The sequence below is a fragment of the Pleurodeles waltl genome, chromosome 12 (assembly GCF_031143425.1).
Source record: "Pleurodeles waltl isolate 20211129_DDA chromosome 12, aPleWal1.hap1.20221129, whole genome shotgun sequence".
Classification (NCBI taxonomy): domain Eukaryota; kingdom Metazoa; phylum Chordata; class Amphibia; order Caudata; family Salamandridae; genus Pleurodeles; species Pleurodeles waltl.
Genome location: NC_090451.1, coordinates 629514875 through 629542732, shown reverse-complemented (window position 1 = coordinate 629542732; position 27858 = coordinate 629514875). Strand labels below are relative to the sequence as shown.

Here is a 27858-nt window from a genome sequence, read left to right as displayed (position 1 = left end):
GCTCTCAATATACTAGATGCATTAAGTATTGTTTGCTTGATGCACTAGATCCTTGTGCCCTCAATGCATTGGATTTTTAGAACACTATGCACTGGATGTTCTAGATCCAGACATCACTGTGACCTCGATGTACTAGATCCAGTGAAGGGGGCGCCCTCACTGCACTGGATCCAGGGTGCTATTTGACTCAATGGACCTGATCCTTGGAGCCAACTGTCCTCATGTGACAAATTCCTGGAACAACGTTCCATCGATGCACCCCATCTCTAGAACACTGTGCTGTGGATGCACTCAATCCAGAAAGCATTTTGCCCTCGGTGCACTGGGTACAATGAATAGTGCGCTTTGAATGCACTGGATACAGTCAGTGAGTGATCAATGCACTGCAGCCTATGAGCAATCTGCCTCCATTGACAGGATCTCAGGACCACAGGATACCCAAAACGCAGCTGTGAGCTGTGCTGCCTTCTAGATGCCAACAGATTGCAATCATGCAGGGTGAAATATCCCCGTGCCTGGTCACTAACAGCGAGTGCCTGCATGTCTTTTCATTTCATTAAACTGTGAAAAATCTAACAAGATATCCGAGTTCATGATTCCGTGCCCCTGGAGGGGCGTGGGGGGGGGGGGCACGGATGATCCCTAGCCTCCGGCATGTTCCCTGGAAAGGCCGGGCGTCGACAGCTCTGGATATCCTGACACCCCAGGGTGGTCACCACAGCAGCGCCCCCCAGGAGTAGGTTTTATTCAGTGATTATAGCCCCTCGTGTTAATACGAGCTCGGGACTCGCGGTGGACCAGAAAGGGCGCTATTGTTACAAATATAAACATCCACATTCAAAAGTTACAAAGAAAGATTTCAGTAACCTCAATAAAAACAAATAAAAGATACTTTAACGATAACTGCAAAAGTAAATAGTCTCAAAAGGCATCACCATAACACCTAACTAGAATCAAGATTCAATCACACTTCTGGAGTGCCAACCACATCGCACATACAGGCAGGCACTGGCTGTTTCGTCACTCGACCTGCTCTAGATAGTTACACAAAGTCAAAGTGACAGCAGACGTTCCCTGCCTGAAGCCGCAACAGGGATGCTTTTACAAAGCTAGAATAGTTGCATGTTTATTGTGGCGGGTGGGGGGCTCTAGAGTTAAATCACATCTCCCTGTCGATAGTTTTATATGGAGGTGCATGTGTGTGTGTGCGCGCGCGTGGCAGCGTTCACTGCGAGCAGACATGGCATGTTCTTTACAAATACCAACACATTCAGCCTGAAGTGTCTGCATGGATGTGGTTGCCAGTGTGATCAGTTGCGACAGGCGCGCAACCGCTGCCTTTGTCAAGGAAATCCTTTCTCCCATCTGGATACCCGAAGAAGCCCCTCAAAGACTGCGCTTAACCCACCCTGTCGTGGATGCCTTGATATGGGCGCTGCGTGCAACTTACACAGAGTTTTAAAAGTAGCAGGTCTGTCACACACACACTCTCTTTTTTATATCTTTTAAGAACATCTTAATAAGTTCATTTAAAAAATCGGGATTAAAAAGTGAGAGGGTTATTTTAGATCGGAAAAATGTGAAATAATTACGGCACTTGGACCATCTGTAAGAAAACACACAGTTTCTTTATAAGATATTTAGTAAAAAATAGTTCACGGATGTCTTATAGAATCCGTATTCATTCTATATGTATCTATACATACTTACATATTTATGTACATATAAATATATATATTTATACATAAATATGCCTGTTTCGTTATCCTTATAGGTACATACTCTATAGTTTTACTTAAATGTCTTTCAAAACAATAAGTATATTTGTGTATGTTTATATGTATATAGTTCATCAACACATATACTTTTACATACATCCTAAACGTACACACATATCCTTTCCTTACATCCATGTAAAATCTCATATTCAGAATCTTATAGCACTGTCTAAAATGTAGGGATAGTGATAGTGTTTTTGTGCACTTGATTGCAAATTTACATATGTACAAATACACCTGACGCAAGGTAGCTAGCCATACAGATTTACCCGTATCAACAAGGCTACACACACGTTTACAGGGAATATGTTCTTACCAAATATATAACTACATACACATCCATGTGTATTACTACTATTGATATATTCGAATGTATCTATTTGATGTCCGCCTGTTTACCCATATGGCTCCTTCTGTCTACTGAATCTTTACCAGCCATATCATCCGAAATCTGCCGTGTCCGCCATTTCGCTCTTCGGTCCCTCTGCCTACATCTATCTATCTATCTATCTATCTATCTATCTATCTATCTATCTATCTATCTATCTATCTATCTACAAATGTACACTAAACACACCTTTTCCAACCTTTCAGTACATGAATAACACGCACTGGAAACATCGCAAATTGAGGACAACTTTGGCCAAAGATGATGGGTGGCAGGAGAGGGCAAACTCTCAGTGTATGAAGCTTCTCGGCTAACCGTGCCAGGGAGGAAGCACGTGCTATCTATAAGAACCCGAAAATAACAGCACTGCTCGTTTCCATAAAAAGCCCTGACATTCGCCAGGAAAATGGGCATGGATCAGTGACACAGGGCACTCTAGTCACACATCAGCCCTGCTAAATGGCGTGAGGGGCTCCCAAGAAACGCAGCGCTTGCTTCCCGAATCTGCTTAAATTGCGCAATGCTTCCTTGTTCGGGTGTGAATCTCTTTCCCTCTGACACCGAATAAAATACTAACTTTAAAAATATTTCATTGCTTTGTGGGAGGTGGAAGGAGCCGGTGCCGCCGTCATCTGTGGGCTGAAACCACCAGACCTGGCACCAGGGCCTATTTTGGACCTTTTTATTCCACTCATAATTCATCGATAACTGCGTCCTTGTTCTATAAATGAAGGCCTTTTGTTTTACTTAGATAGAGGCAGTTGTACAATAATATCGCTTACAATATGTCCACGGATATCTCCTTTACGTTTCTCTTGGTGCTTAATTTACGAGGCTTCGTCGAGGACGCCGCACCTTCAGTGGCTCGTGTGCTTCCTGCCTGTGCTGCGCTGCCGGCCTGTTATTTGTGTGCAGCCTCTCAGATTTGCATGTATGCTAATGAGCCCCGATGCCTGCCACTTCCGCTGTGCTCGGCTGCCTGAGCTGCATCTCTATAAATACATATAGTCCGAGAGAGGAGGGGCTCGCATATTACTCGACGGTTCTCTAAAAAACTCCAACAGGCACCCCACTGCAATCAACGGCCACAATTTGCATATGTGCTGCGGTTACTTCACGTGTGCGCTGCGTGCAGAGGTGCCTCGTCCACACCAGCACCCCGTCGTGGACGACGCCTCCATTTCTCCTGGTGGGTCTGGTTCCTTCCGACTAGCGTCAACCCCCAGCGAGGGGGAGGCGAGGGAGCAGGTTAGTCAGAAAGAGGCAGCAGGGCTGGTGGAGAGGTTGCCACAAACACCTTACTGGAGCCCTTGAACACAGCCCATACTCGTGAGCAGCTTCGGCCTCCATCACAAGGTAGGTGAGGGGCGAAAAGCCAGGAAAACAAAACCAGACACCCTTCCTCTGGACTGTGCACGCCGAGCGATTTAAATTTGAAAAATAAATAAATAAAAAATGAGGACTTTTATGAAATCCATTTTTAAACGAAATTAGCATTCTGTATTTAAGGATGGGGTGGCATTCGGAAAACCACCTCACCAGGCTGTGAGCAGTTTTTTTTTAGTTGGGGGGAGCAGGGGCAATCAGGGGGTGGCTCTTTTTAATTATCATTATGCCCCCCCTCGCTTCCTCCCTGCTAATGAGCAGTTCTTTTTCGGAAGGGGGAGAAAAGGCTGGCTCACGTGGTGCCCGGGAAGGCGTGCTCCGAGCGGCTCCCATGGCGTCCCCACAATGGCAGAGGATTTAGGGGAACAAAAGCCCCGGGAGCTTTGGTTTTCAGAACACGTTTCAGACTGCGGCCCTGTCAGACAAGGAGGCTCAGTTTATTAGAGTTGGTAAGAAGAAAAAAAAACGAGGAAAAAACATACAACTAGGGGACAAGGGAGGAGGGCATGGGCAATTTTCTCTCAAAGCGTCTTTATTTCAGACCCACCCAGGCAGACGTAATCAAGGAGTGGAATGGGAAAAAAATGTATGCCAGGGCGGAGGCTGGAAGACAGAAAGCGAAATTGTTGTTGCTTGGCGTGTGATAAAGCAAACAGAGTCGCACCCGGGGGGGGAAACGGAGGGTACCAAGGAGCAAAAGAACTATGCTTCAGTGGGCACGCGGGAAAGTACGTGGTAAATCCACGGTTGGACAGTGCACGAATGGTCTTACTTCTGACAGGTGACATATATAAGGAGAGGTGGGTGGGTGTGGCAAACTTGTTTGCTGCTGCTTCGATGAGAGTGGGGAAAAATCCAGCGAAGTCTGTAGGACTCACCGCAGACAGGTTGATAATAATTCAGGAAATATGCCACCATTTTAGAACATAATTTGGAAATAAATTGCATGTCTTCTTACTAAGACGACAGTGTAGACGAGGTGTTCAAGAATTTCCCAAAAAGCATTTGAAATCCAAGTGCCCACGTTTCAAGTTCAGAGTTCCTGGAAATCTACGCCTAACAAGACATTCTGCCGGCCCCACGGGGCTGTTGAGACCCCATCAGCCAAGTGTGTAGGGGAGCAGCGACAGGGTGGGGTGGGCCCGGTGTGCTGTCTGGCGGGCCCCTGACAATGAACTTGAGAGGGCCTCATCAGCATGCAGCAGTCTGCCTGTCAAGTTCAGGGCGCCTAGAGTTCCCATGCATGCGAAGAGAAAGGGGGGATTCTTTCTGCATTTTCTACGGGCCATTAGACCCCCTCTGCCTAACAGGAGGACCCCTCCTCCTCCTCTGCAACCCAGACACAAAACCAGATGCAGTCAGGCCCAAACAAATGGACCCGAATTTTGGAATCCTGATATTGAGGAGACAAGTTTCAAGGAAAATTTAAGAATCACTTTGGCATGTTTGGTCACATTTAGACTTTATCGCCGCAATCACCACTTCATTGTGTTTTTCGGGGATTCTGGCTGTGGGTGTCACTATTATTGTGCTAATGGGAACCCCCGTCCCTACGGTTCCACCACAACCACCGCTCCCCTCGGTGTCTTTCCCAGACTTTTAGTCTCTTGCCATTGACATAAGAAAATCACTGTCCACGACCCGCCGCCCGACTCTCCCTCGAACTCTCACCATTCAAATGTATCCCGGCGGATTGGAAGATCCTTGGTCTTTGGGGAAAAAGCACAGCGCATGCACTACACCGGTTAAGGTGCCTGGAATACTGCCTCCTCCCCGGGCTCCCCAATGCCGCACTTCCATCTCTGTTAACCACCCCCTCGGCTAATAATCCCCTCCGACTCTCCTTCCCCTGCCCACTTCTGGGTACCGAGATCCAGCTCCAACCCAAACAGAGAATCCAGTGGGGCACTGCCCTTCACTTTTGAGCCCCTCGGGGAGGGGGGAGGGGGGGCACAGACGGGGTTGAATGGATATATGGTTAACGAACTGGGAAGGTTGGGCCCCCAAAGTCCACTGGGCCCGAGAACTTTACTGATTTCTTGTTAACCCCTTTTGCCATTGTAATCTGCTTTATTTCCATCCCTAGGTGCTGGGTGAGGTGACCTCGCTCCTGCTGCAATGTAGGAGAGGGGTGGAGGGGCGGGGAGCAGAGGAGGGCTGTGGAAGAGCGAGGGAAGGAGAGGAGGACTCGTCGAGGAAGGGGGTGGAGTGGGATGCTGAATGGACGAGAGGATGCGACGTCACCCTGAGCTGCAGCCAGCATCCACAAGAGGGAGGAGAGGGAAGAGACGCCGCTCACACGGCCAGCATCTCTCCTCCTGCCAGGAACGCCGAGGACCTCAGCGGACAGCCAAGCGCGGTGAGTGCCTGCCTCTGAGCCCGGGCCTGCTTCAGGGGTGGGGGGCCGGGGAGAGTGAGGGTCTTCTGGGCCACACTGTTTCTCCACGGGACCTAAAGGATGGAGTGGCCCTCGCAAAGACCCGGATCTTCGGCAGTTCTCGAGGAATCCATTTGGAAATCCGCCCTGTTTTTTCCCTGGGTACCAGATGCTTGCATGCTGCCGTCTTTCCCTTTGAGGGGACTGCGTCGGACCTGTGGGGGCTGCCGGGGCCTGCCAGGCTGCGAAGAACGGATCTGAGCTGTGTTTACAGGAACCCATAGAGGGAAATGGTCTTGCCCGTTTTGTGAGGACTATGCGATCACATGACCCCCTAACCTCGAGCGCGATACCCTTATGCCCCCAATGAGACCCACATACGGTTAGGGGTAAAAGCCCCTAGCCACTCATCACCAGGTCAGGATTTACATAGCTAAGAAAGGTGTTTGGGGCAGTATTCCTTCGTCTCCATTAGGTGAGCTGAGGTGTGTGTTGGGGGGAGGGTGTCGTCGTTAAATATTAATAAAAGGGGGATGTTGCACTGATTAGGTCATGATATAATAAAAGGCAATTTCTCAGTTATGCGTTTGGAATTCCCACACAATTTAGACTCGGAGAAAACAGCTGTGTTCTGCCTTTTTTGAACGCGTATTTGTATTTTGAATACATTTAATTCTGAATCAATCATACAACAACGCAAGCTACGTTTTCATCCTTGGAACGGAGCTGTCCGCGGCACCCTATTGCATGTGGCGCAAATGCCACTACAAAAAGGAGGTATGCCTGCAAAAACGCTCTACCAGAAGAGAGAGATGCGGTTTTATTTTTCTTGCCTGGGTCCATTTTTTTAAAGTGCTCTATTTTCTGCACAGTGCTACAAACTGTACCATTGATTTGTGGCCGTAAATGTTATTTAAGACAAAAAAACTATTGTAGCTTTTGTAGGCCAGCATAAAAGAGAAAAAGTTTATTCGTGGTATCAAAGAGCAAATAAACAAATACTATTTCACCCATGTCACGTCATATTGTGTATATTAATTCCAGATGCATTTTTGCGCAGTATCAATCTGACAGAAATAAATTACAGTTGGCATTAGATTTTGTAAATAGACCGTTTGTTCTAAAGGTGCATTTATGCTAAGTAATAAAAGCTCGGGGACTTATATGATGGACTCTTTAAAAATTATGTGTCCTGCTGTCACGCGCAGAATACATATTCTGAGATTCAGAGTGGGCATGCAGAAGGCTGTCACAAGGCCGCTCACGGACCCTCGGTGAGCCTTGCGGTCTCTGGGGATGATCGAGACGCTTTAATTCACCATTCTTCACACAACGGGTCCGATTCCAGAAATCACTAGACAGCTTAGAGTGGGCCTGAACCCTGTATGGCGATGCAGGGCATGGGAGACCAAGGCTCCTCCAGTGGCCTGCTTTGGATGGGGCCTGCAGCCTCTCGGTGGTGAGCACGCTACTGGTGACAGTGTGCTGTGAACCCTAAGCACCCTGCTCGATCTCAGTTTACTATTATGACCAAGTGATACCCCACCTGCAAATAACATGGATCCGGGTTTTCTACATAGAAAAATGCTCAGCGAAGTGCCACGGCGTACCCGGCACTTCTGCTTTTTTCTGTGCATAATTTATATTTCTCACCCTTTTACCCCCCTCATCCTTTGCACCACTCCATCTCACTCCCTCCCTCAGCCACTGAGCCTCTCCGTCGAGATTTCCTCCTGGATGTTGCTGATAAGCGTTGAGACTAAGTTTGATGGAAGGGTCGCAGCAAAATTATGTATAGTCTTACCGAAATGTTGAACACGTGCATAGGATGAAAAAAACCTGCTGTGCAAGTCGACGTAAACAAACATAAAAAAAAACACACAGCCACATTTGGTGACTTTGTGGTATGAGAAATATGACGTGTACTTGCGTGCGCGCAAATGTATATATTATTAAATGTGTATGCGCGCAAATGTGTGTAATTATACACAAATGCACCCACGAATTAGGCTAACAGCTATGTGTGTGTGTGTTACATTCAGAAATCGAACTTTGTTTCTAACTACGTATACGTGTTTGCACTTGTATGTCTATCTGTAGATGTCTACATATGTTAATAGGGAAACGGGCAGAAGTTCAGACAGGCAGGTCTGTCCCTCGCTTTCCGCACACAGCACACTGGGCCTTGCTGTCCCTGCTGGTTTAGGCCCCCTCTACAGTCCTCCAGTTTCCACCATGGGCTTTCTCATCCTGGGCCCCGTGCACTCTGCACGCCGCGGCTCTTCTTAAATCGTGAGACCCGATGTATATTCAATTGCTCCATCAATCAAACTCCTATTCAGACCCCAAGCGTGCCCAGACAGTAATTGTGTCTGTTCCCATGACCTCTAGGTGTCTGCGGGCAGCCCACTGCCCGCCCCCTCCTCGCAGCCCTCTCCACCCCAGACTGCAGGCCCCCCCACAAAAGTGCTTTCTGTGCCCGGGCGCTGCTGGGCGTGAGCGGCAGTGCGCCTAAAACCAGCCCGTGGGCGCCAATGAAGCCGACTCGTGCCGGACGACTCACTCAGCTACAAAGAACAAAAGATAAGTTGTTTTGTTTGTTCACACCAACAGTACAAGGAATGTTTACAGACTACCTTGGCCACGAGTCCATAAATAGGAAGGCCATTGCACTGTTGACGTTTGGGTGTTTTCATTGGGGTTTGAGGCGCTAAGTGGGATCGCCAAGAACCACTGATCCCGTTTTACACGACAGCAGCGCCTCCTATGAGTTACGGGCAGGCCCCTGGACCGCAAAGGCGCACATCATACCAGTATTTTCCGTGATTGGCGGTTTTCGGGGTTGTCGTTGCATCCAGGGCGAATATTCGGGGTACATGGCGCTACCATGGGCAGTCTGCTACTGCCTCAGACGATCGGCATGTCTGTGTACACCAAGTAAGATAGCTGAACTATGTTCGCAAGTGCCTGCTTGATATTGTAGCTCCAGGATACAAACGCACGTGCTAGGGAGGCAAACGGATCCATTATTGCCGGCCCCAAATATTAATTAAAAAAATCGAAAATAATAACTCAAGTATAATTCTTCATTGACTAATGTATTTTTTAGCGATGGAGCACTGTGGAGATTTGAGTTGCTCAGGAGGTTACTTAACTAGTCCATGTTTATCTTTTGTTTTGCAGCACAGACCGGGAAGGGATAGGAGCTACAGACGTTTTCAGTGACACATTTCTCGGATTTTCTCTGCGTGCGTTAATTCGTGTGTCTGAACAGGTTAGTTTCTGTTGATTAAATGTACCCCAGTTTGTTTGTATTGACCAATTTTCTGAGACTCTCCAGCAGTGATCCTCCTTTGCACCACCAAACCGTCTCATCTCACACCTCCCAACGTTACGAGGTGGTATTTTTCAGTTGTGAGAAGACTGGAATATTTTCTGTACATACATACTTTCCCGATTAGGTTATACCGAATTCACTTGCACCAGTAATATGTGTATATTCTGTTTTAAAACTTTTAATTGCTGCATTGCTCAGAGCAGCGCTCTGCAGCCACTGCTTACCTGGAGCTCGTTATTCTTAAGTTATTATATTTTTTTAATTATACATACTATTATTATTGTTAGGGCTATTGTCACTAGAATGACCGATTCTGAATTTTTTTTCAAGTTAGATGGCTTTCATGTAGAGTTATCGCATTCCTGTCCCGAAAACCTGGCACCGATTCGCCCCACCTGGGCATACTTGGGGCACCCCTGCTTCCAGAGTGACAGTTTTTTTAATTCACCAATGTAATGACTGAATACATGTTTGTAGAACACTAGCTTTCTGTTTGAAGAGACTGTATAGGAGCCTCCTTTACTTCACCCACAACTTCGCTCCACCCCTATTTTTTTTTACCTATGCCTGAACCAGCCCGACCGATTCTAAGGAAGCAGGCCATGAATGCAGCCGCTGACAGAATATACCAACGAGTCAGAGGGGTGAGGGTGGCACTCTGATACCCACTGTGCGGAGCCGCCACTATCGGTGCGATTATATATCCCCTCCCCGGCCTCTGCTGATATTACAGCAACTGTGGCTCACCGGCTGGGCAGTGCGAACACTGCTGGGGGTGTGTACTTCCTGTTCTGGCACATTCTAAAATGGACTGACTCTTCCGATGTCACGTCTGTTGGCTTAACTTTAATTATGTTACGTCTGCTTAATCACGAAAGTGTTACACTTGTGTGTGTTTGTACAAAAGAAACACTTATGTGTGTTCTAAAGCAACACCACTCTAATTTCCTTCGCGGGAGTAAGGAGAATGCATAGGAGGATCCATTAACTCTTATCTAGAAGCTTCAGGAGCCCATTGCAGGCCATGCCTTTTTTGTTCTGCTTACTGTAACACTGGAGTTTTGTGAGTTCCACAAAATATAAAATAGTGGCAGAGGTCTATAACGGCTTGTACAGACATCCCGCCGAAGGGTTCAAGTGTTGCCTTTCTCCCCCGCTCTCTCTGTCCAACCCTCAGTGGTTTCCCCTGCATTGGGCTACCGTTAAAGGCCATGTCACTTATACAGGACTCAACCGCATCCTTTAATGACCGGTTTGGCCACAAGGGCGAGCCATAATGCTATGTTTTTTTTTTTTTACTAATGAGCACTACGTTCGGATTTCAGTTTTTGGAAGAAAAAAAACCGGCTCAGTTACATAGTAGTACAAAGTAGCTTATGTTCGTGCACCCACTCCAACTTTCTATTTTGGAATCCTGATGCCAAAAAGCTTTTAACAGTGGCGTCTAGTGAACTGATGGTAACGTCCCATTTTAAGCTAGCTAACCAAGTTTAACTGCCTGGTTATGGAACATTAATCCCGTGCTCACAAAGTGCAGGACACCTCATGTGTGTAAATAGTTAATATTATATGCCCAGTCAAAGAAAGAGCATAATACTCGGTTTGCTCTCTACCAAGCATTTCCATTACTCAGAAATTAGGGATAGAGGCAGTGAGATAATGTTATTTTACCAGACCACCACTTGCTACTTTGGGAAATCTAGGATTCAGATATCCTGCCTCAGCAGTAAACTCGTAAGGAGTATATCACATCTTCTACCTAGTGATCAAACTAACCACATGTGCATCCGAATCTCCCATGCTAGTTTGCTTATGTATGCTGTATAAAGTAAATTGAGCAAAGTGTTTCAAAACGGCTCTGTCCTTCTTCAGTACTTACAGAAGACCACAGCTGAATATCCAACTCCCAGAATGTGTCTTTTCTTGAAACGAACATGTGCTCAGCGATCACTGTTAATAATCAAAGTGACCATTAATAGAGAATGTGTCATGAAAGAGAACTGTTTCTTGGCATTACAATGGTAGAGCTTACTATTACCCAGATCAAAATAACTTGTACTTCCAGCGCCTGGAGGGTGGCAATCTATTTTGAAACCCGAACCTCCAGTTTACACACTGAAATCTTCTGAAGGCTGCCAGCCCAATAACCTATATACGAACTAAAAAAGTATAAGATGTGGGGCTTGATAGTTTGCAGTAGTCACTGATTTGGAACTAAATCATAATGTTTTGTATACATCATTTCAGATCTTTTGATTTCTAATGCTGACGTAACAGGTGTTTCTACTACTCATCTCAGTGGTATTTATTTCATTACTCCAAAATGGCGAATGATGCTAGGATTTGAAACTGTAATATCCACAATGAACACTTCTCTGATGCTGTTTTGCTACCGAATGACCAAGGCCCTTCCCTAAATTTCTCAACTAATCAACTGTATTATCTTGGTCTATTCCTAGTGTCATCTTTTGCATCTGTTTTCTTAGGGTAGATTGTAAGATTATACATTCATCTGACTGAATGCACAAACACACCCAAGATATCAGCATCTTAAAAAGGACACTGTGTTGCATATGATTCAATTTGAAATACAAATAATATTTTACTTATATGCACATCGTATGTTGCTGAATGATCATAATAATTCATGATCTTTGTCTCTGCCCTTGGGAAAAGATCACCCATTTCATTTATTGATGTCACAGATGTTTTACGGTTATTTATATATTTTCATACATGAGTCTAATCATATCCATGTACCAATTAATAATTACATCATACTTTTTAATTATAACTTGTCCCAGTTCCCATGAAGACATTTGTGACTTTAAAAGCTTATGCGTTATCACCCAGTAAAAAACTTTTTAGTTGCTGTGGGAAAAATACTTCTAGACTTAGAGCGTTATATAAGCTTGACAGGTTTGTTGTGAACAAACTTTCATTGCCCTAATTCATTTTAGCACGAAAAAATACAAAGTGAGCACCCTATGCTATGGTCCTTAAAGCTTCAATAAACAACAGTATGATAGTTCAAAATGTCACCTTGTTAAGGGGAGGCGATGTAGAACTAGAACTGAAGCAGGAGCTATTAGGAATCTTCACAAAGTAGTGACAAATTTCAATAACTCCAGAGAAAAGTATAGTATCCCCTTTCTAGTTGTCAGACATTTTAAGTCCGAGGACGAAAAAAAAACTACATAAAATAAAGGAACTCTATTTTATGTCATTTTCAAATTGAGTACTGTTTTTCAAATTTATATATGAGTATATTTAACTAATTACTCCAAGTTCAATGTTAAAATGTATGTTAAGTGTCCCTATTGTTAGATCTATCAATTAATAGCCTCTGAAATTGGCCAGAAGTGGTCACAACTGCAGCCATAATCCCACCCCTATCGGACATATTTAGTACCTTTAACACATTGGCGTGTCATTTGCCTCCATATTTTTGCTAATTCATGACGCGCACTGATGTGGTTTTTTTGCAGTCTGTTGGTAAGGAGAGTACTGAATCTGGTAAATACACTTGAGCGATACTGGGAGGTCTGCCACAGGATCAAAAGAACCAGAGCCATTCTTTTATATCATAATATCCAGATAACGTAATGTGTAAATAGACTTAAACTGAATTAAGTACTGTTAACATTGTGATTATTCTGGCAATCTCCAAAGCTTATATCACTTGGAGATATAAGTCGAACACCACTCTCTTACTTCTTCTTTGGGAAAACAATGTGCACTATCAGTTCTCTCAATACCAGCCAAAGGAAACATATTTGGGAATGCAGTTTTTTTTTTTTGGGGTGTTTGATGCTGCACCTTCATCAGTTGTGTATGGTGCGATAATCGAGAAATGCAGTACAATGTGTATAACAATCCTAAAGAAAGCAGCAATGCATGAATAGTGACTGAAAATATTTAGCCATAATGGCACTGGCTAGGCTTTATTTAAAAATTCAACCTATACCTTATTTTGTGTGATCTAGTCTGAGAAGTGTAGGATGGTTACTTGTGTTATTTTAAAATATTTATGTAATCCTGCATGCATGCATTACTTTGAAATTAAAACTGCAAAACTATGGTATGGGTAATACCAAGAATGAGCAAGGAGCAAAAATAGATGTAGAGCTATGTGACAAACACAATACATCTCTTAACACTAAAAGCATAAAATAACTGGTATATAAACAGTTTTGAGGAAAGGTGGTCAAAGATACTGACAATAGAACTGGGAGACTTTGAATCTAATCCCTTTTCCGGAACCTGAATGAAAAATTGGAGAATCCTGGTAAAACACTTATTCTCCCTGCATCTCTAATTGAAAATATATGCAGTGTTATTGAATTATATAGTGGAAAATATGGGATACATATATGCCAACTGCACTTGAGTCATCTGGTAACATCCTGTATCCTCCCACTGCTGTACAGGCCTTTGTTGTGCCATGGCTAGTTTTGTGATTTTAAAACATTTGATTTGACCGCCAGCTTCCATGAGCCTTTTTTCCTCACTGTATGTAGGTTATCATTTCCGTTGAGTTGAAAATATGACAAATTGTAATATACCTATATTGATATCATGGTTGTTTGGGGTGTGGCAGTCAATGCAATTTCATTCTTTTGAGCGTGTCCAGGAGTTCTGTTTTCCAAATTAATAAATTATAAGAAAGAGGTAACGTTCCAGAAATCCAAGTCATAGTGTACACTTTTGTACTGAATGAGTTAGAGCAATATGAAACCCTATTAATATCAGTGCAGGCATTTCGTTGTCACTCTCTACCGAATATTTTTACCCTGTAACCAGAGGATTAGCAAAAGCCATGTTTTTTTCAAATTCTAAGCACCTAAATACAAAATATTTCAATGTTCTAGTATGAGGATATATTCCCTTCATAGAGGAAAATCAAGGTGTAGGGGAGATAAACTGTTCAACAGGAATCTGTTCCAATGCGGAAGCAAGAATAAGACTGCACTCATTAGATTACACCATACTGCTAGATTATGGATGGCTAAACTCAGAAATCAAGAGGCATTCCAATCACAAACTGATTAACAAAAACTCAATTTGCATGTTGGTATTTAAGGAGAAGGTCTGGCAGTATCTATAATGTGTGTGTTTTAAGAAGTAGAATGCGTCAAGAGATTCCTCGTCAGTTAGTCACCTAAGACCAACCGGTCTGGTGCCTAAGATTGGAATGCTACCTTCACTTGATTTTCAGAATTCTGTTGCTTTAAGGCTTTGTCGTGTTTTATGGACATATTTTAAGATAGATGCTCTTGGAATGACCCAATCTAATCTGATGGATCACCTGGCTCTAAAACTCCAGGTTAGGAAAATAACTTTCCTAAAGCCCGGCAGTCCCCTAAGCACGGTGAGGCCAGTGGAGAATGGTGTTGAGCATTTTACAAAGCAAGAACCTAAAATAAAAAAATACAGTCTGATAAACACATCCCCTAAAATGAGGAAAATAAACATACCATCCGATCTTCTTTAACCAATCCGGCATCACCTATCAATCACAATATTGATTCTAAAGGGTCATCTGGGTTGATGGTCTTTGGTAGCATGTTGAGGTCTACAAAAGAATTGCTAGATGATCCTTTTATGAAAAACAAAAATAATGTTTAACTGCTGTTTATTGTGAGTAGGGTTCCTAGTTTTTACTGATTTTTATGGATAAATACAGAAACATATGGAAAACAGGCCATTTTGGATGACTGCTTATACTGTCAATCATGAGTGTCAGGCCTGAAGGTGTACAGAGTGAAAGTAGGGGATAGGAAAAAAGACAATGGCTTTCCTAATTAATCTTAATGAAGTGCAGATCTACAGTTATTTATGCTATTCTACAATGCAAGTGTTTTCAGGTAACACTATTGCACTGTATACTGCTGAAACATTTTGGACATTCAAATGCGAGTATATATTTATCAGTTAAATAAATGTGGAAAAATACCTATTGCAGCTTTATTTATACATTGAACTCAAAATAAAAAAGTATAAATACAACAAATGTGCAGAAAATATATATGAATAAATACATATGGAAATGTTGAAAATTAAATACCAATTAAACTGGAGCCCTAATCATGAGACACTACAGACCTGACCTTCTGTGCTCAGGTCTGGTCATATACTGTTCTGGGCTCTGCAGCTAATAGACACCACAAACCACATTCATTCCACCTCACAGGGAAGCCTACCAGCTCAAGTGGAGCATCTTACAGGGATGAGGCAGACAGAAACAAAGAAGCCATGTGGGAAGATGCCAACTCTTCCTTCTGCCAAGACTGAAGTGGCTTACCCCTACAGCAGAGAGTGGGCAACCACATTATACAGTAAACTATATCTAGCTGGCCCCCCCAGTGCAAAATGACAAACACAGCACCAAAACCCCTTAATGGAATTATGTGTATGGGAAAGTTCTGACTGCTGAATATTTCTCAGAGACGTTTTTCTTCTGCTTACCAACTGACATTTAAAGCAAAATCGCATTTAGATTAGCTTATCAATCACACATTACGACTAGAATCATTTTATATACAAAGTTGGCATTTCTCACTAAAAATATGATTGCAGAAGTTTCTGTCCATGCCTTGATGATGGGTGAAACTACCCAACAAAGGCTGCATATAATAATTGAGAATGTGTTTGCTCTAACCAGGGATGGAAATGATTAATTAAATTAATTTGTGCGTAATTACAAAGTTGCAATTCAGACTCATGTTATTTCCACCTCATGGCTGCATTTTTCGTGACAGGGAGGACATCCTATCTGCTGGGCAATTTTAAGAATTTGCAACCAATATTCTACAGATTAAATGATTGGTGGATAGATTTCTTACTGAGATTGTGTAGCAAAGGCAATCAGTTACTGAAAGCTAGGTCGCAGCACTTGATTCATAGCTACATTATCATTTTATGTTATTTTAATAATAAACAATATGAATGTCTAACAAAAAAAATACCTATCTACTATAGTAGAAAATATTATCCCAGGTGATATTCAATATATTTGCAATATTTTGACCTGGGTAGCTTACCAAAGAATGAATATACCAGCAAAATCTATGGAAGGCACCTTTTCAATAACTGATTCATTAAATAAGTAATGAATGGACTTAAATCGGTTTCTGATTCTCTGAGAGCTAGTTGGAAGATGTTCTGAATTTGAGCAACCACATAGGATTCAGAATAAAGCAGACATGCCCATCAGTAGCAAGCTAAAGGCATCTCTACAAAAACAATATAAACTGGGCTGCTGATATCATAGTAACTATACTTTTTACACTGAGGCATTTAACCACACTCATTAGGGATACGTTTACTCACATTTCAATATTTGTAGGTTTTTATTGTGCTGAGAGCTGCATGCAATTGAGAAATGCACTATTATGAAAATAACATTGTAGTACAATCGCATGTGCACATTTGCAGGTAGTTAAGGTTATACAAGCAATATTTTCCTTATTTTTAAATCCCTGTGCTCCATAGTTTCTGACCTTATGTTCACGAAGAGAAATCTTAAGGAGACACTCAAAAGAAGATCTCTTATGTATTTTTCTTTTAAAAAAATATATAACAGTGAATCAGACAATTTTTTTGCCTAAAACGCAGTAAAAATTGAATACCGTGGTAGTGAAGGTTTCAGATGCAGAGACCAACATCAATTAATGTTTTAAAATGCCATCAATGGAAGTTTACCAATGACTAAATACAAAAGTAAAGTATTATGAAACTTCTACTTTTATATAACCTATGCAGGTATTAAGAGCAATTGTATCCCTCATGACAATTTTGACCGCTTTGATGTTGTACTTGACCATGCTGCCACCGTAAATATTCAGGAGATCTGTTTGATCATGTTTCAACTCTAAATATTAAATTTACTGTATGAGCATGATGGTGTATATATTTGGTGTTCTAGTTCAACAACTACCACACTGGCCACTGTTTGGATGTAATGCCTTACCAACTATGAGCTGGGCATGTTGATACAATACATTTGTGGTGTTTTATATGAGTATGTTTCCACAATGAATATTGGGTTCTATTTGAGCAAATTTATTACCTCACTTATTATATGGGTTCAATTTCAGCATGTCACTCCACTCCACCTGGGACATAGCGCTGAAGGATGCTGATACACCAGATTGTAGGTGTGTCAGTGTGGTGTGTGAGTAAACCTAGGATGTTCTATTTGCTCACTTTCCAAGCTGAGTATTAAACGTTTTTTTTCGGTATTTTGACATTTTGAATCTGTGGTGTTATGTTTTGAACAGGATACAAAACTAAATATTGTGTGTTCTGATTGTGCTGGTACACTGAACACTGGTAAACAACGGGTGTTGTGGTTTGGTCTGCTATCACACTGGATGGTTGTTCAATTTAAGCATGCAGCATCACTGAAATATCGAGCCTGTTATCACACTACTTACTACTTGTGTACTGAATATTAGGTGTTGCATTTGAACTTGTTGCCACACGTAAAGCTAGTTGTTCTATTTTAACATGCTGCCATTCTAAACACCAGTGGCTCATTTGAGCATACTGTTACACTAAACAATAGGTCTTCTATTTGAGCAGACTGCTAAATAAATCGGGGGTGTATTTGAAAATGTTGAAACTCTGACTACTTGGTTTTCTATAAGGCATCTCTCCACATTTTGTATTAACTACTAGATTTCAATATGCAAGTGGGCAGACTGCATGCTAGATGTTTTCTTTGTGAATTGTGTCCCACTGATTTTTTATTTTGATTTAATCATGAAGCCACGCTGTACATATGGTGTCCTATAAGGGCACAATGCCACAATGATTCTGAGGTGTTCTATGTGTCCAAGTCACCACAGTAAATTTTATTATAGCTCTGTGTGTTACCCTACACTGTTGAGGTTTCCTCTTTGACTGTGTTGGCACGCTAGTGCTGGAGTCAGCGTAGTGGCTTGCAATTTACTTACAGGTCCCTTTGAAGAGGTATTTGCTGTTTGTGATTAGACAAGGTGGCATTTTGCTTGTGAGTCCGATTGATTAATGTGGTTTTTATCATCTGTCCCATGTGGTGGAAGCATGTGCACTCTTTTGCCTAGGTTTTCTGGAGATTTTCGTATTTGTAATGTTAATGGCTGTTACTCTTGGTTCTGGTATATTATTTGGGGCTTGTGGGCAGCAGCAGGTGCTTCAAAGAGTTGAATGAGTTGCATAGAGTGAAAAAAATAGGTGAAGAATGAGGTAATGGTTATTGTTAATGGAAGTGATTTGATGAATATAATAGTCTAAGATTGGTTTACAGAAGGGAGTAGGTGCATCATTTGTGCTCCTCTGAATTTCAGTTGGAAATGGGGAGATTTGGATGGCCCAGGTCTAAACTGCTGATGCACAGTGTAAATTAAAGTAACTTAACATATTATTGTCTCTCAGTACTTTGTGCCCTGGATTTAAGAGTACTTGAAGTGCTAATCAAGGAAGTAAGCAATGTTGTTTAGAATAATAAACGTGGTGACTGGCCTTACACTTCTCCCTAATCACAGGTAATATTTATTTTCACAAGAAAGATTCTAGTGTAGTCTATTGTTTACACAAATGCAGTATAAATAACATATGCATCAGCTATGATATATCATCTTCCACAGAAAGTATTTTTCTTTCTAGTTAGTTACTAGTCTTTATTCCATGAACTAAGAATAGCAGAAGTGGCTCGATGAGTGGCAGCTTGGCAAAGCTTCAAGGACTCTTAACAAAGATCTCAGACTTCTATGATAAATGTAGTTGAGTGATATTAGAAACACTCTTTTCCATATATTACCCAATTTTGCCTAACACTGTTTATTTGTCCTATGTATGGATTGAAGAATTGGGTGCTTTCTAACGGGGTATGCACCAAAATATTCATAATTAATCTTGTATAATACCTGCACTCTTAAAAACAGAAAATTACTCACAAACTTTACAGCACTGACTGTGCAGGGGGCATTTTGTTGGGTAGAAGCCCTTCTTTAAAGTAAATTAATAGTAGAATATCTCTAGGTTAGGTTGCTTATAAAATACAGGTCTGTCACCTTTAGGGGGAAGTTTTTACTTTAGAGTCCATATTTCAGTCTATTTGGATTAATTAAGTGTGCTATTTAATCCTCATTCCTTATAAAATAATTTATAAAAACTGAGAATAAGGCCATTTCGCACTGGCTCATGTGTGAAGCCTTACTTTTAAAACTTCAGTGCAAGCAAAAAAAATATTATTTCAGGTACAGAATAAACTGGATATTTTTTTTTACATAAAACGCAGTCGTAATGTAGTCGGGATCTCGAGTCCAGTCACGTGACACTATTTTAAATGGGATTGATATTAAATACCAAGAAACATGTATGTCCATGTGTTATGACGCAACAAATTTAGTCAACGTGCTGTGGTAAACAAAAATGGTCATTGTTGTTATTAATATAAACTGCTTTTTAAAAATAAGTATGTTATTATCAAGTGTTTACCTGGTTAAAATATTCGACAGTGCAACCACTGAGTTACTCACTGACGAACAGAGCTTTCTGTAATTGAAAGGTCCTCACCGAACACCGCACGTGACAAGGCGCCTCTCCCCGCGCTGCTCTGCAGAGACTCCGTCAGGCTCTATCGCGTACGCTGAAACAGGAACAGTGCCGTCTGTTTTGATAGAAGCAACTCTATTGGCTAGGATATTTCACGTGGCCCTAAGCACGTAACGTAATGGCTGCAATCAGTTTTTTTCCGGACGCTGCTTACTGTACTTCTGGGCTCTGGCTGTGCTGCTAAGCGCGCGACTGCAGCAGGTCACGTGACAGACAGTGCGCGCGCCTCGCGCTCTCTCTCTCTCTCTCTCTCTCTCTCTCACACAAACACACCCCTGCAACCTTCTTCAGACCCACGGGCTGCCATGGTAACGCGGATATGTTCACTAAAAAAGGACCAAGATATTTTGAGAAAAGAAAACAACTTGTTAATTAACATGTAGGCGTCTCACGTTTCCCAAAGAGGTTTTCTGATTAAGGATGTAAAGAAATTACTAGCCTTATTGTTTTACAGCATAATTATCCTTCTCAGTCTGTGATACAGGAAGGCTCTCTTAGGAGCAGTAAAGGGTATGTTGTATAGCATTTCAATTCTAAGTCCGGATTCTGCTTGACCAACCTTGAGATGCCGTTATTGGGCTAATAGTCTCCACTAAATGTGTTTACATATTAGTGGTATAAAAAAAAAAAAAAAAAATCTGCAATTCCTGGAATGATGTAATTCATGTGAAATATAGAAAACCATTTAAGGCTATTGCTTGGAGAAGGTGGGTGGAAACAACTGGTCTTTTAGCAATAAAAATATTATTATTAATAGCCGAACAGGTGATTGATGTACGTAGGAGAACATCAACATTAAAAATTAGTGCCAAAGCAAACACCAATGTTATAAACTCCTTGCCTTAACTAAAAGCAAAGCTCTGCAAACACCACGAAGTTGATAGTTTTTTTTAACAGTTTTTAAAAAACAGTTACAAATAGCTTTTGAAAAAACAACGCCATTTAAGTCGAAATGTCACATCTCATGTGCAAAATGTGGACATGAAAACAAAGTACTTTGCAGGTGCTTAGCGTGTTAGATACATTCTAGGCATCTGACACCTGTCGGAGCCCATCTGGGCACATGAGAGGGACACGATAGGTACATATGTACAAAATATTGGGGATGTAAAAAGATGAATGTTAACAAGCGATAAAATTATATGTACTAGTTAAATATTAGGCAACAACATACAGGGCACATACATTCGTATGTAGTAGGTCGTTGACTTATACTGCAGAAAACACAACACCTGTACAGATCTGGCGCCTGTAGGCTCCATGTATACACATATTCACATAAAAATACCACTACCCCCGATAGGAATCAAACCTCTGCTCCAGGTTCGAGACATTCTAGTCTCTGACGAGGAACAGATAAAGAACATACAAATAACATAAACACATAATTTCCATACTTGGTATAACAGACACTTGACAGGTTCCTAGTGGCCCGTTTGCAGGCTCAATGCCCCCCCCCCCCCCCCCCCCCCGAGAGTCAGGGTGACCTTGAGAAGACGTTGCCTTGGAAAGGAGAACGCCATGCCACACAGCGATAAAAGGAATCTGAGCTGTGTGCCTGTGAGGGGGTCTATTGGTGATCACAACCAGCCAGTTTCATGGCGTGTTTCAATGCACACTTATTGGGGTGAAGGGCACAGAGGAGGACCGCCTTGCAAAAAGCGACCGATTTATGTTCTCTTGCAACGTGAGAACAGTCGGGGATTTCGCAGAGTAAAAAACATGCAGGAAAAGAACAGGACAGAAAACGACACAGCATGGCATGAATTCATTTCTTAATATAGTTACCTCACCCACTCTAAGTATATCTATGTTTTCCTGATGGCCTATGTCTTTCCGACCCTCTTTCTGGTCATCTGTCTTTCTATCTATCTATCACTGTCCTTCGCTCCCTCTTCTCCCCCCCCCCCCCCCCCTTTTCTCTGCCTTTTCCCGTTTACATCTCTCCGTCTTCTTCCCTGGCTCACTAGTTCTCCTCGTCTCTCTCTCCTGCCATCCTCTCCCCTCTCACCCCATCCCTCGTCGAGTACCTACCGTCCCCTCCCTCTTTCTGTTTTGTGCATCTCTGTTGAACCTCCCTGTTTACTGATTGTTTCTTACCGAATCTGTCCCCATTTCATTTATGAACTGTTTCCCACGTTCCGGCAGTATATGATCATATAGGGCGCTTTACCTATCTGCTTATGCAGCTTCTATATTTTTTACCTGCCTATTTATTTGCAAATGATCATAACATATTATACTCCTATACGATTATTCCTATGACATTCCTATAACATGATATTCTTAAAACATTATATTCTTGCCCCTCTGTCTAACGGCCAATGTGAACCTACCATCTACCCAGTGCGCCCTTCTGGGCTTCGGGGTCTTTGAAATAATTACCATATAGCGAAGCAACACTGAAATGCAAAATATAACAAAGGGGAAGTCACAATACAAAACAGCCTGTCAAATATAGTATCTCAAAACAAGGGTGGCAGAAAACGAGTGTTTTCATTCCCGAGACTAGCAAACATTTCGCAAGGAAGTATTTTTCATTAGTAGGAAAAAAATCCAATCGGAAACTGATCACGAGTCAATTACTTGCAGTTGAGTATGGAGAGAGGTGTGGCACAGAGAATGTAACTATATCAATGGCTACAGTGACCTTCATAGGTGCTAATGCTTATCCCGTAGGAAACGGCTTTCAATAGCCCGCGCACCTGAAATTGCAACTCGGTCGCCAATGAGCATGATAGGACAAGGCAGCTGCAGTAAAAATGTGAAAGAAACCTCTGTGCACCAGTAAATGTCCCCCGTTTCAAAATGGCGTCGATTTCCGGGGGTAGAGTAGAGCAGTTCTTAATAATATCACCTGCTTTCTAAAAGCTCGGGATGTATCTATGTTGCGGCCATGAGAACTGAACACACGTATTGCAGATACGGGGTTGAAGTCCACAGGTTCCGCGCTCTCACGCTTGCAAAGTGCGACATTGTAGCTCCTCCGTTCGGATGAAAAGAAACAACCACTGGGAGGGACGTCGCAGTCTCTCCTTGATTGCGTACAGCGCCTAACCTTAAGCATAATTACCGGAGAAGCAATCAATGCATCGCCTTCAGTTGCACGTGACCTTTGAATTGACTTACCTACCCGCGTGGGTTAAAACGTCACAAAAATAATGGGTCTTTATGCTTGTACACGGAGTGTGCAGGTACAGTTGTGTTTTGTGCCAGTGCTGCATTGTGCTTTGAATTAACCAACTTTCAATTACAGTGGCGGTTACTGCAAGGGCAGCGTCCAGGCCTCCTCCCAAAGGCGCACGCCCACGCGCAGACACACCTGGCCGCCTTCGCCAGGTACATTCATATACCCGAGGGGAGGGGCGCCCCCGCCTCCCCCCGCCGAAGGTTCGCGCTCACCGGCGTCATTATGTCCCTTCCCGTCGCTGGGTGGCAATAGCCGTGCAGTCAATTAACGCTGCGCCTTACCAAGGCCCGGGAGCTCGCGCAGCCGGATGAAAAGGCCGGAATGTGGCGCGTGGGCGAGCACATCACAGGGGGGGTGCAATCATCACACCTGACGTGGCAGCACTGGTGCCGCTCCCACACGCGCCTGTGCAAAATCTTAACACATGCACACATATGTACGTCATGCGCATCCCCACACGTGAGTGACTTGTATGCCCAGACATGTGGGGGAGGGGGATGCGCCTCATGCGTATCCTAACATGAGGGTGCGTCCAATCTCAATACACACGTATGCATGCCATGTTTGCCTCCTCACACCTGTCCGCAAAATCTTAACACACGCACATGGCTGTCATGGTACCCTCTCGCATGTAGGCGGAAATGGAAGATTGCATCTGTGTTGCAAAAATAGAGAAATATATTTATTTGCACGAATGTGTGCGGAGGTGACAGTGTGCGCGTCACGGTCACTGGTGGAGTTACGAGTGCACAAACGGAAAATCTTGTTTTGGATCGGCGGGGTGCCTGGTACTTTGTGGGCAATGTAACAGAATTATGTAACATCAAGTATTACACGGTTTTATGACAGCGGCGAATCACGCTTCCTTGGCTTTGGCACTGAAGAGCTGCATCTTCAAAGAGCAATGGAATCCTGCTTGTTGCCTCCAAAACTCCCGCTTATTCTTCTATACCTCTAAAAAACCTACACATATCACTATCAGTGAACATTTCCAAACATACATGATTAATTATCTGACTGTGTATAAGCATTTTTTAGGGTAAATCATTCAAAGTTGACTACTTCAAAAAATATATGCACACATCTACACATATATGTGTTTGACGGTATTTATCTATCTATACATACATATATATATATATATATATATATTGTTTTCAGTAAAATCCCGTATAAATATGATCTTCAATATTACAGTGGCTCGCAAAAATTGCATTTCAACTAATGGTAAATATTTTTTTTACTGGTCTCTGTTGGATTGGGTTGGTAGACGTTATATATGCAGTCAAGAAATTCAATATTGAGTTTTTTTTTACATTTAATGTAAGTTTATAACTCACTGATAGTATATAATAATAATATGATGTTGTATCTTTAAGGGCAATTTTCTAGATACAAATATATTGAGCTGATAATCATGCATGCCTACATCGGCATACATGTTTATCTATATATTTACCTTTCTAATTGACTACCTATGTGATTGTCAATTATAAAACCCGAGGTATGTGGACATGTAGGTAAATAGTTTATTACATATATAGATCCCTTATAGAAACCGTATCATATATTCGTTTGAAATGAATTGCGAAATCATCCTTCGCAGCAGTGATAATTTAACTAAAATGTTTGCAGTATCAAACATTTATAACATTACGTGACGGTGCGGCTACACTTGATGGTATTGTATAGAAACCTGCGAAATGTAAACAATACTCACTGGCGGCGTTACACGGATATTTTTGCGATGTGACAATTGCGGATATATCTGTGCAATCTGATCAGGGTGATTACAGACCATTTGTGCAACGTTGTCGGTTCATACTGACAGCATTACAGATGCTATTAGGCTGACTCTCCAGCATTACAGACATTGCTGTGCAGTGTGATGAGGGAAGAATGACGCCATTACCGATACACCTGTACATTGTCCAAGGACGTAGCGACAGGTTTACAGATACTCCGGCGCTGTGTCACAAGGACAGACCGCCAGCATCACAAATGCACCCGTACACTGTGACCAGGAGAGAGATAGCAGACTAACAGTATTACATGTACACCTGTGCATAGTTAACAGGACAGATTGACAGCAATGTGATCAGGCCAACCTGACAGCATTACGGATACACCTGTGCAATGTGACCAGGACTTACAGAGGCCTTACTCATTGTTCTATGTAGTGTGACCACACCAGGGTGGCAGAATAGCACAGGGCCTGCTCAGTGCGACAAGGACACACAGCATCACACATTGTTGTGTGCGCACAGTGGTCAGCAGTGTGTTTGTGAAGGTGAATGAAGGTTGGTGCAGTTCAAGAAGGATGTGTGGAGCCGTAGGGGGCAAGAAAGATATATTTTTTTAACAAAAAAAACACACCTTGTCTTTTACATGCGACACTTCTGACGACACTCATTCGGCACTCACAGCTTTAACAAAAGATGTAAAACACAAGGAGTTTGACATTCACACGATTTGTCTTCGTGCTTGATTGTGTGCATGTTAAGCTTAAAGAAGTCTTCAGCATTTGACATTTGGAGAGGTTTTTTATGTGGTTAATGAAACTTGTGCTTCCTATGTAAAATTAAAATGTTATTATCCTTTAGGCTCAACAGATGCAATCATTGAGCACATTCGTAGAGTGGAAGCGCACGTTGTATGAAGTGCCCTTCAGTAAAATGGCGCCAAATGACACAGCCATTTTGAGAAAAAACAGTTCTGTAATGCTGATTAGTGCACATGCGCAGTCGGGATCTATTCATTTAAGGGTGCCTCACCTCTTTTCTCTCTCAAAAGTCTCATTCTTCATTTGAAAGCTGTATTTACCTTGAATTTGTCTCTAACCGAGCCAGCATACGATCAGATAAGAGTAATACGGAAATACAGGTCGATTTTGTATGTACCACATTCAGCTTTTCAATGCTGACTCGAGAGTCCAGGCACATGAGCTTTCATTGGGACGTTTAATTTGTGGATTACAATATTTTGTCCGCCATCTAGGCCCTAAGAGTTAATTCAGACGCCAATAAAGAGATAATTTAGACCAAGTTCCCTGTTGCGTCCTAGTTATTGGGGCATTTTGGGGACTTCATTTAAACTGGGGTTTGGCAAGTGATGAGGGGAAGTGAGAGTGCAGAGCCTGGCCTAAAATTTGATGGGTAGAATAAGAGGAGCGCAGGGTTGTGTTAGAAAAGTCTTGCAAATAACTTAAATGGCGTCACAAACACCGTGGGATTCGATCTTGCTGAACAGTTGCACACAAAATGTAATAGTAATTTGATGGCTCTTTCTGCAATTAATAAAGCAACAGTTAAAAAACACAGTGTTTATTATTTTCAGACTGCATTGCATTTTTGGACAAATACAGCAGAGAACAAAGAAAAAGGAAAGTTCTTCGACTTATTAGAAAAAAAATAAAAAACTCTCCCGCAGGTTAAAAACGAAGTTGACACAGTTTCTAAACTCCTGCTAAAATCCTCGGTGAAAATTCCCCCACTTTATCATTGCATTGTGATGTAATAAACATATTATTAGACACGGTTTGCGGAGATATGTCTTAAATAATGCGCCTCACCTGCCACGCATGAGAAGTGAAGAGGTGTTTGTAACAGAATAAAATATTGTAAAGAATAACAGTATCTATCTATATATGTACACACATATCAAATGTTATAACAAATGCAACATTAAAGCATATTTGAGCAGCTGTGTTGAACAAAAACGTGTCTGACCTTCCCTAAGACATCATTGAGTAATAGTGTCGCTCCTACTGAAAACAGAAATAAATGCCATATAGGTATTGCTAATACCCACGCTATTTAATATAACAAAATTACACAGCAAATATTTTTTACACCGCCTTTTTATCATAGCATAATTAATTGGATAGACCACTTGTGTAATAGTGTGCATGTATGTTTTTTTCTTACTTAACAATGGCTATAAATATTAACCCATTGCTGCCAGATAATGTTTTTTTTTTTCAGCCGTTCGCTGGCACAATTCTAGGATAAATGCAGTAACATGTTTTTTTTTAATAGGGCGGTTTTGTGTTTTGTGAGAAAAGTTAAAAAAAAAATACAGTTTTTGGAGAGACAAAATGTACTTCTCACTTTCTCCATTTGTGGTTTGACAATTAAGTTATCGGCACGAAATGCTTCATCAGTCGCAGTAGGAGAGAACTTAAAAATCAGATTTTGAATTAAAAAGGCAATTTCTCTACTCCCGCCCTTTTCCATAGATAAGCCTCTCATTGCTGAGGGGGGAGGTACCACATGGGCGGGGAAGGATGACGTAACGGGTCTGCGCAGCCAATCGCGAGGCAGGGTAAGGGGGCGGGTGAAAGGATGAATGGAGGAGCAGCAGCCAAGCCTCCCTTAATGCTGAGGCGGCGCCCAGAGAGGCAGTGTGAACAGCAGAGAGCTCCCTGAGGTATCGGTGCACCAAGCATCCTCCAGGGGACCACGTCCTGCGGGAACTCTGCCCACGGACACCAGGCACCATGCCACCAGCCGCGTACCCACCAAATCCGGGATTTTTTTTTTTATTGCACTACCATTTTTTTCAATTTTTTTTGGCATTCCTGTAGGATTGACCACTTTACACGCCAAGGCGAAAGGGCCGGTGCCAGCCTCACGGGCCTCGAGGAGGCGACTTTCCGCTCCACTGCTTTGTTGGCGGCGAGGATGGATGGGACTGCCCGGCCCGATCGGCCGAGCTCTCGGACTTGTTATTCTGCAAACATGGATGGCAGGCCTCCAGCTCACGTCTGATCTCCGGCGGACCTACTGCGGCCTGGTTTGT

At 42.5% G+C, this 27858-nt stretch overlaps 1 long non-coding RNA gene across 1 annotated transcript in view; it reads right to left on the bottom strand.

Annotated features, from left to right (window-relative positions):
* Positions 1–19851, bottom strand: part of LOC138267646 (uncharacterized) — a 198931-nt gene extending 179080 nt beyond the window's left edge. Inside the window, exons 1-2 of the long non-coding RNA XR_011199836.1 lie at positions 19752–19851; positions 14744–14865 (exon numbers count right to left, since the gene is read on the bottom strand). This is a non-coding gene — a long non-coding RNA (uncharacterized lncRNA). The remainder of the gene's footprint in view (positions 1–14743; positions 14866–19751) is intronic.
* Between the last annotated feature and the right edge of the window lie 8007 nt (positions 19852–27858).